The sequence below is a fragment of the Mesocricetus auratus genome, unplaced genomic scaffold (assembly GCF_017639785.1).
Source record: "Mesocricetus auratus isolate SY011 unplaced genomic scaffold, BCM_Maur_2.0 Super-Scaffold_100007, whole genome shotgun sequence".
NCBI lineage: Eukaryota > Metazoa > Chordata > Mammalia > Rodentia > Cricetidae > Mesocricetus > Mesocricetus auratus.
Genome location: NW_024429191.1, coordinates 23,655,183 through 23,668,103, shown reverse-complemented (window position 1 = coordinate 23,668,103; position 12,921 = coordinate 23,655,183).

The window sequence follows — 12,921 nt, the reverse complement described above, 5'->3', positions numbered from 1 at the left end:
CTCCTCCTCCTCCTCCTCCTCTCCCCTCCTCCTCCTCCTCCTCCTCCTCTTCTTCTTCTTCATCTTCTTCTTTTTCTTTTTTGGCTTTTCAAGATAGGGTTTCTCTGTGTAGCTTTGGAGTCTGGCACTTGCTCTGTAGACCAGGCTGGCCTCAAACTCACAGAGATCCACCTGCCTCTGCCTCCCAAGAGCTGGGATTAAAGGTGTGTGCCACCAATGCCCAGCCTGCCTATATTCTTAAGACACAGTTGATCCATAGTCAGACTCTATCATCATCATCATCATCATCATCATCATCATCATTATTCCAGGAACAGGGCATTACACATTAGTCCAGGTTGGCCTGGAACTCACCCAAGTTGGATTTGAACTCCAGGTACTCCTTCTGCTTCAGCCTCCCCAGTGCTGGAATCACAGGCCTGTGCCACCATTCCTGCTGAAAAGCATGGTTCTAGCGCATCATTGTCTCAGGAAGAGGACTAGGTTGCACCCCCATGCAAAGAACTGCTGTTTGATTTTTGGAAACCTTGATTCTCTTGCAAAACACTATTCTCCCTGCACATCTGACACCTTCATCCTTGTAAGGAAGGATGTACATGTCAACTAGTTGGATAGCCTGACAATGCCCACCGTCTTCTGGGACCCACTTTCCCCAGCGCTATGTTGGACCGGCCTCTCCTTCCCTCCCGAGGCTCAACTCCACTGCTTCCCAGGCTTTAACTTCTACCCTCCAGCTTTGAAGAGCCAGGGATAGCCCCACGTTGGACCAGTCCGGCTTCCCTGTTAGTTGACCTCTATACCCTTGCCCACAGGAAGGAAGAAATCTGGTGTGCAAGCGAAAGACGGTTTTATAAGACAATCGGGATTTCCAGAAAGCAAACCATAGTTATTTTGGTGCATTTCATTTTATTTTTATTTTATTTGAATTTTGCGGTACAAGGATTGAACCTAAAGCCTCCTCACTCACACAAGCTAGGCAAAAGCCTACCAGTGAGCTACATCTCCAGCGTTTGTGCCTTTTAAATAATGCAGGAAGGTTTCAGTTTCCTCCTTTACATGTGGAGCTATTTGCAGGCAGGTTTCTATGTTTTATGTTCTTGCCAGAAGCTTTTCTGACACACCACATCTGAGCTCCAGGAGCACCCAGCGGCGCGCGTCTCTCCACCGCGCTTAGTAGGCGGGCTACACCACATCTACAGATCACCACTAGGAAGGAATAGAGACCCCGGGGCTGCTCCTCGCCACCAGCATCCTTCCTGCATGCCTGCAACAATAGGAAGCTGTTCCTTAGAAGAGACAGTAACCAGCACTGTGCCACGCCCCCTCGAGCACCAACAAGTTCTTGGAATGCGACAAGCCTGCGGTTGAGGCAGGCGGGCGCGCCACCTGCTGTCCAAGGTGAGTAAGCGACGCGAATGAAAGCATGTTGCTTTGCAGTTCATCTCTGCAGCCCTTTCCTTGGGGAAATGTTCTGGAATTCTAAGTTAAGACTATTTCATTTGGGACCTGCGTGTTGGCTTCAACAAATCTAGGAACCCTCCTAAATTGTTCAGGGTTCGTTATTTTTCTGGAAAAGAAGTAGTTTTCTAAGTCTGGTATGGACTGTGGACACACACACACACACACACACACACACACACACACACACTTTCCCTTGGGTAAATATCTAAGAGTGGTATTACTAGGGCATCTGGTAAATGCATATTTAACTTTGCAAAATTTGTCCGACTATTTATACTATTGCTGAGCCAATTTGCATTCCTGCCAACGAGGCATGAGATAGCTAGTTTAACTCCACCTCCTCACCAGCACCAGGCATATTAGTATTCGATAACTGTAGTCATCCTGCTAGGTTGATGGTACTCTCCAGTGGCTTAAATTTGCATTTCCCTAATGACTAATAATGCCAAACGTCATTTTATGTGCTTATTTGCCCTCCATACATTTTTATGGTGTTTCCAAGAGTGCTCATTTTTATTAGATATTTTCACCCTAGTAAGATGTACCATTTCAAGCTGGGGTGTAAGATTTCTTTATTTATAGAACTGGAGAAATATTTCAGGCATTAACAGCACTTGCTGCTCTTTCAGAGAACCCAGATTCAATTCCAAGGATCCAAGTCAGACATCCTCTCTTGGCCTCTGCAAGTACCCACACTCAAGTGCACATAAGTAAAAGATAAAGATAATTTTTTAAAATTTCTTTGTTTACTTTGCATGCAGTTCCACATGTGTATAAATATATATGTGTGTGTATGTATGTGTATGTATGTATACATGTTTATGTGTGCGTATGTGCTTTACAAATACTTTCTCCCAGTTGATTCCATGTATTTGACTTCCTTAATCATGTCGTTTGAAGCGCAGGAATATTTAATTTTGACAAAGTATAGCTTATTAATATCTTTATTTTTGGTTCATGCTTTTTAATGTCATATAAGATACCTTTTATTTTAAAAGAAAGCAGAGATTTTTCCCTTTAGCATCCATCAATGGAGCAGCAGATGCCAACATGTTCAATCCCTTTGTGACTTCTGATCAAATCAAGAACCATGAAAAGCATTTCAGTGTACTTTCTCACCTTCCGAGAAAGATGGTATCCTCCCCTCTTTCCAAAGAGCAGAGCCAGAAGTATAATTGTCAGTCTGTGAACCTTCAAAAGGATGGTTAAGTTCAGGTTGTGAATGGTTACTACAAAGGTCAGCAGATTGGCAGTGGTCCAAGTGTATGGAAGAAAGATGTCGTCTGCATTGATCAGGCACACTGAGAAAGACCCATGAGTTTATCCACTACACCCCAACAAGGTGCTCATCACTAAAGCTGGGGATTTACGTGCACATGAGTGAAGTGCCCGAGGAGGCAGAAGATATGGGGTTGCCTATAATCCACAAGTTCAAGACCAGCCTGGGCTATGAGGTGAGTTCTAGGCCAGCCCAGACTATACAGATAGATTGACCTAACTTCAGAACTCAAGAAGAAATGGTATTGAGTGGGAGAGTGATGAGATGAAATCTATGTAAATAATTGAGGACTGTAGAGACAGCAAGGACCCATCGGTGGGTACCCTACTGCTGAGGTCTGCAAAACCTCAATGACTGATGTTAGGCCTTGGGAATTGGAAACAGCAGCTACAGCCCTCAAGATTGTAAAAATTATATGCTGTGGATAAAATTTTGGTTAAAACTCAGGCTGTTACCAGATGCATCCAATCTTAGCCCTGTTGCTGTGTCACTTTCACAGTGATCCAGAAGGAGGCCTGTGGTCTGGAAATTATCACTGAGGACAGAGAAGCTGGCTTCTGGTCCAAGAACTTTTACGCTGATCTTGAGGGGAAATGCGGATTTCAATGTGACTATGTCACAGCATCCCTCAAAGGGGATTTTGGCAGAGTGCATGCCACAGCCTCCCAGCTTCTCCTTCATCCTCCTCAGTGAGAGAATGTTCCAGAAACACTCTTTCAAGAATGTTTCAACATTCTTCCAGGAGGATGATGCAAATGAAGCTGCTTCCCCTGAAAAGTGAGTGTGGCAGAAATAACCCGAGAGTTCAAGTATACTCAGATTTCTTCTTATCATATCCAGGAGCCCTCAAAGCAGTGATTTCCAAGAAACTCATCCCTGAAGAGATCTGAGGATCTAAAGGGCTGGGCTGGTGAGGTGACTCAGCAGGTGAAGGTGTTTGCTAGCAACCCTGATGATCTAAAGTCGACCCCCAGGACCTTCGAGGTGGAAGGAGAGAACTGGTATCTCCAAATTGTCCTCTTTTCTATACACACTCACTGTGGCTTGCACAAGTATACACACACACAAGTAATAACAAAAAATACCTTCTAATGAGCTATTAATTATAAAGAATAACAAAAACAATTTATCATTGCTAGTCCTTAGCAAACTTTCTCTAGGTAAAAAAAACAGAGAGCTGGGAAATGGCTCGTTGTGTAAGATGCTTGCCATGCAAACACAAACATGAGAGATTGCATCCCCAGAACCTATGTGAAAATGAATGTGATAGCACATGGCTGTAATTCCAGCCTACCTGCCCCAAGATGGGAAGCAGAAACAGAACCCCTGGAAGCTTATGGTCCAGATAGCTTGGTCTATAGCAGCATCAAACAACAAGAATATGTCTTCAATGTAGTAGAAGTCAAAGATCAATACCCAAGGTTGCCCTTTGGCCTCCCCATGTGTACAGTAGCAAATGCGCCTATCTACTTCGAAGTTTTAGAGAGTTTTTAGTGTCTTTTAAACTAATGCACTGAAAACTCCCATGTTTTGGCATAGATGGCTGAATTAAGTAGCAAACCAGATCATGTGGTAAAGGGTTAGGGATGATAACAGGGCAGGGTATTTATAGGAAATGCTAACCAGGTGTAGCGGTACATGTCTATAATTTTCGCACACAGGAGGTAGAGGTAGGCAGATCAAGAGTTCAATGTCATCATGACCTACATGGCAAGTTTGAGGCAGTCTGGAGTACATAAGACTTGAAAGAAAAAAAGGGAGATGGAGGGAGGGAGGAATAAAGTAAGAGAGAGTGGGAAGGGAGGGAGGAAGAAGAGAGGGAGGGGGAAGGAGGGAGGGAAGGAGGGAGGAGGGGGAGAGGGGGGAGGGAGGGAGGCTGGCAGGCAAGGTCATCTAAAACTAACAGATAATTCACTGGCATAATAGTTGCTAATATCCATTCTTGGAAAGATACTACAACTTTTCTTGAACTAAAAACAAATAACAAAAAAAGAACACTTGTTATTTTAGTTGGTTGTATTGGCTGACACACCTGTAGAGTCCATCACTTGGAGCCTGAAGCAGGAGAATTGCCACAAGATTATGACCATCCTGAGTTATATAGTGAGTTGTGCAACAGTGAGGTTAGCTCAAAAAAAAAAGAAAAGTGGGAAAGTCTTATCTTAATAAAAGTGATTACTACTGAGATGTTTTAATTAGAAAGGACACTAAATTTTTCCCCTCTTGTATACTTCCAGAGACCCAGAAAGAACTGAGCCTTGTGTCTCACTTCTAAGGAAGGCTGCTTTGCCAATGTGAGCATCCTAAGTGGTACTGAAGTCATCAGTGCTAAAGGATATGATGCCAAAGGAAGGAGATGGACTAAGTCGAGATAGTCCCATTAGCATTTAACAGAGACTGAATATGGGTTTGTGTGGCAGAGTTGAAGTGAGGGGGGTGTGAGGAGAAGGCTTAAGGGGTTATGAATGTGTGTGTGGTTTTAAAACTGACCCAACTCAGTAAAAAGAGTATCGGATTATGACTGACCAAAACAGTAATACTATCTGCCTTTCACTACACTAAATGCTTCAGTGATCTTTAGGAGGAGAGACCTAATGGAAATAAGTCAGGTCACTGGGAGGACGTCTTGAATATTGGGATTCTAGCCCCCACCCCCTCATTTGTTCTCTCATTCTCATATTAAAAAATCTCAAGGTATGCAGTCTAAGATATGCTATTTTAGTCTGGTTTTTCTGTTGTTGTTGTTGTTGTTGCTTTAACAAAATGCCTGAGATTGATTAACTGATAAAGAATTGTTTATCCGGCTCATGACTCTGAGGCTGAGTAGTTGGACAGATGGCACATTCTCTGGTGAGGGCTTCTCACTCCATCCTGGCGGAAGGCATCACAGGTTCAGATGGAGCAAGTGTGCTGGTTCAGATCTCTCCTCCTGTGAACACTGCTGCCATCATCAGGGCTCCACTCCCTCTCCCTGACCTCACATGGCCCTAACCACCTTGCAAAGGCCTCACCTCCAAGAGTCACTAACATGAATCTGAGTATTGTTTGCAATACATAGACTTCTGGTTTTGTGTTCTTCTTTTGTTGTTGTTTTTGTTTTGGGTTTTGTTGTTTTATTTTTATTTTTGAGTCAGGGTTTCTCTGTGTAGCACTGGCTGTCCTGTAACTTACTATGAAAGCCAAGCTGGCTTTGAACTCATAGATTCACCTGCCTTTACTTCCTCAGCTGGGATTAAAGGCGCTTGCCCCCATGCCTGGTACATAGACTTTTCTAAAGAGCCGTCAACCATAGCCATGGATGATGTATTCTGTCAGGAGAGGCCATGCTCCTTCTAGCGTTTGCCTACATCTTTTCTACAATAAGGCCAGAATGTCCCTCTTCCAGGAAGGAAGAAGCAAGCAACAAGAACATGAGTTACATCAAGCTGAGCCTGTCCCCATGGAGAGTCTCACTTCTGGTTATATTATGTTCTGTGGTCATTGTTTGTTACAAATGTCTCCTATGTCATTGGTGCTGTGCTAAACATTTGTATGTTTTCTAAATTTGCTTTTTTTCTGAGCACCATCATTCATCACTTTCCCTGCTTTTTGACTGCAGGTGCGATGGGGTCAATCCCGGGTTGTGCTAATAAAGGAGGGGCAAGAGAAACACTTAAAGGGATGTTCAGCATCCTTAGCCATCAGGGAAATGCAAATCAAAATTGCTCTGAGATTCCATCTTACACCTAAGATCAAAAACACAAGTGATGGCTTATGCTAGCAAGGATGTGGAGTAACTAAGGAGAACACTCCTCCTTTGCTGATGGAAGTGCAAACTTGTACAGCCACTTTGGAAATCAACATGACAGTTTCTCATAAAATCGAGAATCAATCTACCTCAAGTCCCAGCTATACCCCTCCTGGGCATATACCCAAAGAACGTTTTACCATACCACAAAGACACTTGTTCAACTGTGTTCATAGAAGCTTTATTCATAATAGTCAGAAACTGGAAATAGCCTAGATGTCCCTCAAGTGAAGAATGGGTAAAGGAAATGTGGTGCATTCACACAATGGAGTACCACTCAGCTGTTAAAAACAATGGCGTCATGAAATTCATTGGCAATGGGTGGAACTAGAAAAGATCATCCTGAGTGGGGTAACCCAGACTCAGAAAAACAAACATGGTGTGTACTCACTTATAAGTGGATATTCGCTGTAAAGTAAAGGATAACAATCCATAAACCCAGAGAAGCTAAATAACAAGAAGGACTGGGGTTGGGGATGCATAAACCTCACTGTGAAGGGAAATAGAATGGGCATCACCAGTGGAATCAGGTGGGGGAAGGATAGAGGGAAATACTGGGAAAGACAACTAGAATTAGGCTGGTGGGGGAGGGGGCATCACTGGGACAAGAAAGAAACCTACTGCAATGGAAACTCCCAGAAATCTGTGAGGTGATCCTAGCTAAGACTGCTTGCAATGGGAGATACAGAACCTGAAGCAGAAATCCCCTGTGACCAGAAAAAGACTTCCAATGGAGTGACTGGGACACAAATCCAACCACACAACTTAGGACCTACAATTTGCCCTGCCTACAAGATATGCTGGGGTGAATTTGGTGCAGAAATTGTGGAGTGGCCCATACCATGAGAGGAAGCCCACCTCTGACACTGCCTGCAGGGCAAGGACCCAGAGGCTGGATAGCCCTGAGACCTAGGATAGAACCAAACATAACTGGCAAACAAAACAAAACAAAAGTCAATGAAATGATACCTAATGATATTTTGCTATACACATACATTGTTGCCTAGCCCAATTTTCATCAGAGAGGCTTCATCCAGCAGCTGATGGAAACAAAGACAGAGACCCACAGCCCAACATTAGGTAGAGCTTGGGAAATCCTGTAGAAGAGGGGGAGGAATGATTTACTGAATACTTCCATGGTATATACTCAAAAACACAAGGTTCTGTGAGATAGCAAAAATGCCTTCCATTGTGGTTTGAATGCATCTGGAGAGTTCTCCATAGTTGATTTCTTTGAGTCCTTAGTCCTTAAGGTCTTACTTTAAAGGCTGTGGAGCCTTAAAAAGCTTGGTCCTGGTGAATGAAATAAGGCTAGGGGGAGGCCTTTGAAGGGTATGCCCACACTTGCTTTCAGCCCGCTTTCCGTTTCCTGGTCTGCTCTCAGGGACAGAACCACTCCATTATGCCCTCACAACCAGAACAGACTGAAATCCCTCTGAAACCATGAGACAAACAAAACTGTACTACTCTATGTTGTAGCTGTCATGTATTTTAGTCACAACAACACAAAAGCAACTGTAGGGACTTGAATGAGGACTGTTTCCTGTAGGCTCCGATGTGTGAATAATTGGTCCCTAGTTGGTGGTGATGTCTGGGCAAGTCTAGGAATTGTGGTGGTTTGAAAGAAAATGGCCCCCATAGAGCATGACACTATTAGGAGGTGTGGCCTTGTTGGAGTAGGTGTGGTCTTGTTGGAGGAAGTATGTCACTATGAGAGTGGGCTTTGCGGTCTCTTTTCTAAATCTCCTGTCAGTGTAACAGTCAGTCAACTTCCTGTTGTCTCTGAGTCAATATGATGTAGCACTCTCAGCTCCAGCACTACATCTGCCTGCATGCTGCCATGCTCCCCTTCATGGTCATAATGGACTGAGCCTCTGAAACTGTAAGCTAGCCATCCTCAATTAAATGTTTTTTTATAAGAGTTGCCATGGTCACAATGTCTCTTCACAGCAATAAAAATCCTAAGACCAGAGGAAAAGGCTTTCTGGAGGAAGTGTGTCACTGGAGGTTGCAAAGGGTAGCACCATTCCCCGTTTTCTGCTTGTGGTTCAAGACATGAGCCCTCGGCTCCTGCTGTGAGCATTTGGTTCTTGTTCCCTGGCACCTCTGCTCCACCATCATGGACTCTAACCCTCTAGAACTGTAAGTCTAAAAAAGCTATTTCTCCTATAAGCTGCCTTGGTTATGGTGCTTTGTCACAGCAATATATAAGTAACTAATAATTAAAAGTGCCTAAAAAAGCTATTGTTCTCAATCATTTCCCCAGGTATTCATAGAACTGTCAGGTGTTTATGGTGAGGGAATAAGTCTGGTTTGTACAACGCATACTGCCCTTTTCTCCTGGCTTCAAGAGAAGCTCAGAGGTTAATGCTGTAGTTTGGATGAGATTCCTCCCATGGTTTAAAGCCTCAGTCACCAGACTGTGACACTACTTGGAGGTGATGAAAGTTTTAAGAGATGCAACCTAGCTGGGAATGGGTGATCCTAACACTTGGAGATCAGATATCTCCTTCCACCATGTGGGTTCCAGGGATCAAACTTTTGGGGTCATTAGGCCTGGCAGTAAGCACCTTTACATACTGAGCCACCTTATCAGCCTCTGATGCCTGTTTTTGCAATAAAGATTTATTGAGATACAAACATTCCTACTCATTTACAGGGTTACTGAGCTACATTTTCAAGACTGTATCAGATGAGTGGCTGCATCAGAGAGTACATGACCCACTACATCTGAAATATTGACAGCCTGGTCCTTTGTAGGAATGTTTTCTAATCCTTGCTAGAAAACCCTACTATATCTTTTCCTTTAGTATAGAAAACTACTATGAAAGAGTTAGTTTAAAATGTCAGGCATGTCTCATGCCTTTAATACCAGCACTTGGGAGGTTGAGGCAGGCAGATCTCTGTGGGTTCAAGGCCAGCCTGGGGCCACCTATTAAGTTCCAAGCCAACCATGACTACATAGTGAAACCTTATCTCGAAATAAAAAAAGAAGGAATTGGCTTCCTGCCTGAACTTACAAAGTACAAAATGCACACAATGCATTATACTTTAACATAGGCATCAATATTTAATATAATAAGAGGCTGGAAATGTGTTTCATAACTCAGAATAAATTATTTGTTCCGGCTGATGAATCCTGAGGGGAGGGCAAATGTGCAAGCTCGCTGTTGTATTTATAATAGCAGCTCTGAAGTCCCTTTTTCAGCCAAATGACCAAGGTTGAGGGCAAATGGGGGCTGGGCAGCTGGGAACACGATGCCAACCTTCCTGGGCAACTCCTTCCAAGACTGCCAGTCTCCATTACATATGGTGTCTTCAGCCATCCATCACCAGCCACAAAGATCTCATTTGCAGCCAGGCTTTGAGCCATTTGACTAAAACTGAACAATTATGATATTTTCCTGCCAAGTATACACCCACAAATATTATTGTAAGTATAAATGACATTCAAAGGCTCTTTTTACTTTTTCAGATAAAGTTACTCTATCTGTCCAGTCTTAGTTCTTGCTGGGGCTAGATCAGGCTTTAAATTCCCATTGTTTTACCAGATGGGTGGGGAGTGAGGATGGACCTTTCCATTCTCTGAGCCTCTGTACCTGATTTTATATATTTACACAATGAATATTTGAGTTCTGGAGCTGGGGATATGGTTCAGTTAATAGCGTGCTTGCCTCCAATACGCAAAGACCTGGCTTCAGTCCCTAGCACTGAATAAAACCAGATGCAGTGGTGCAAGCCTGTAATCCAGTGGTGGGGAGGTTGAGACAAGATGACCAGAAGTTCAAGGTCAGTTAGATTATGAGCTCAAGGCCAGCCTAGGAAAATGAGAATCTGTCTTAGATAAGTAAATTAATGAATGAATGAAGCCATGTTTGACAAGGTTAGCACACGCCTTTAATCCTAGCATTCTGGAGGCAGAGGCAAGTGGATTTCTGGGTTCAAGGCCAGCCTGGTCTATAGACTGAGTTCCAGGACAGCCAGGGCTACACAGGAAACCCTGTCTCAAAAAAATTTTTTAATTAAAAAACAATGTTTGAGTCCCTATTTTGTCCTGGATATCAGGAAAATCTAGAAATTGGGATACTGCTCAGGAAATCAAGCAGACAAGAGTCCTGTCCTTGTGGATCTTGATATCTTGGGGAAATGAGTCATATTAATCAACTAAGTAAAGAGTCAAGACTCTCCCAGATGGTGATGGAAATACAGGAGGCCATGTGGTGGAGTGACACACTTACCAAGACTCTTCCAGATGGAAATGAAATACAGGAGGCCATGTGGTGGAGTTATACACTTACGAGGCTTTCAGTAAAGACCTGAAGAAAGAGCAAGACACGGAACAGCTGTCACCAGTGTCACACAGAAGAGACACAGTGACAAAGATCTGAAGAAGGGAAAAGAGTATCTGTAAGTTAGGATAGCAAGTGGCTAAGAAGGACATGAACAAAGTCAGAGACTGAGGAGGAGGCTGAATCACACAGCTCTAGGGGGTCACAGTAAGGAACTTCAGGTTTTAGTCTAGATATGGACAATTATGTAATATTTTCACAGTAAAAATGGTTAAAAATTGTATGTGATTCGTGTCAAAAGTTTGATTTTATTTATGGAGTTCTTCTTTTGAAAATTTTATTTGGTATGTGTTGCGTGCATGTGTGTGTGTGTGTGTGTGTGTGTGTGTGTGTGTGTGTGACACACTCTCTCAACACATGCCTTGCTGTGCATATGGAAACCAGAAGACAACTTGGGGGAGTTGATCCTCTCCTTCTACAGTGTGAATCCTTGGGGTTGGACCCAAGTTGCCAGCCATGGCAGCTACGGCCTTGACCCACCAGCCATCTCACTGGCTCCTGCTGTTCTGTTCTGTTTTTTTGAGACAGGGTCTATGTACAATTCATGCTAGCCAGGAATCCATAATCCTTTTGCCTCTGCTCTCTGAGTACTAGAATTAAAATGTATATATTTTTCTCTTTAGACAAAGTCTCATGTGTCCCAGACTGGCCTTGAACATGCTCTGTAGCTCTGGTTTTAAACTGCTGATCCTCTTGTCTCCGCCTCCAAAGTGCTGGAAATACAGGCGTGTACCACCAAGTCCAGTTTAAAGAAACCTATTCTTTGTAAGAGCTCTGTGCCAAGACTTTACTAAGTGTTTAGGGTTCAATGCCTCATTGAAGCCCCATGAAACATTATTGGGTAAGAACACTGATGCATTCTGACCAAATTGTAAAGGTTTAGTTGTCAGTAACAGTGAAAGATGAATCAGGAATTAATAGCCATGTTGTTATTGTTTAATTGGATGGCTGGGGTTTTGTGCTTTGTTTTGTTTGGGTTTGTGGCAGAGTCCCAGGTATCCCCAAATCAAACTCACTATGTAGCCAAGGCTGGATCTTAAAACCCCCCCACCCAGGTCCTCTTGCTTCTATCTCTCAAATTCTAGGATTAACTGTATTCCTTGAGAAGCCCAGCCAAACTGAGCTCTTTCACATATTTCTATTCCTGTGAAGCTCAGATTCTTTAGGGGGAGTTATTTTTTTATTATTTTTGTAGAAACAGCTAGAACTCACTATGTAACCAAAATTGGCCTTAAAAGCACAGCAATCCTCTTGCCTCAGCCTCAAAAGTGGTTGAATTACAGGCTTATGCACTGAAACCAGCTTGAAGCCGGATTCCCTTTTTTTAATTACTTTATTTATTTTTATTTTATGTGCATTGGTGTTGCACCTGCATGTGTGTCTGTGTGAAGGCAGAGTTACAGGGAGTTGTAGACTGCCATGTGGGTACTGGGAATTGAACCCAGGTCCTCTGGTAGAACAGTCAGTACTCCTTAACACTGAGCCAACTCTCCAGTCGCTTGAAGCTGGACGCTTATCTTACCCCTCAAAAGAGAATTTCAGTGAGCCACTATGAAGCATAATGGAAACTTTAAATTTTTTTTTAGATAGGATTTCGCCTGTAGTTAAAGTTTGTGTCCAGTTTACGGCAAGTGTCCTGCAAATACTGAGACTACACCAAGAGTTACCACATCTGGATTACTCTGTTTTTAGGTATGGGCATTAAGAGACAGGGCTGGGCCAGGCATGGTGGCACATGCCTTTTATCCAAGCAACCTGAAGGCAGAGACAAGCAGACCTCTGTGAGTTTGAGGTCAACTTGGTCTACACAGCAAGTATCAGGCCAGCCTGGGCTACATAGTGAAACCCTGTTTAAAAGGAAACAAACAAAAGGTGAGATGCTTAAGAAAAAGACGGGCATGTGCGTCATAAGGTTGAGTTGGTCTTCCTACGAAGTCTTGTTTAAATATCATGTCATACTTTCTCTTCCTCTCCCTTACTCTCCTCCCTCCCCTCCCTCTTCCTCCCTCACACCCCTTCTCTTTTCAGAGATGGAGATTAAACCT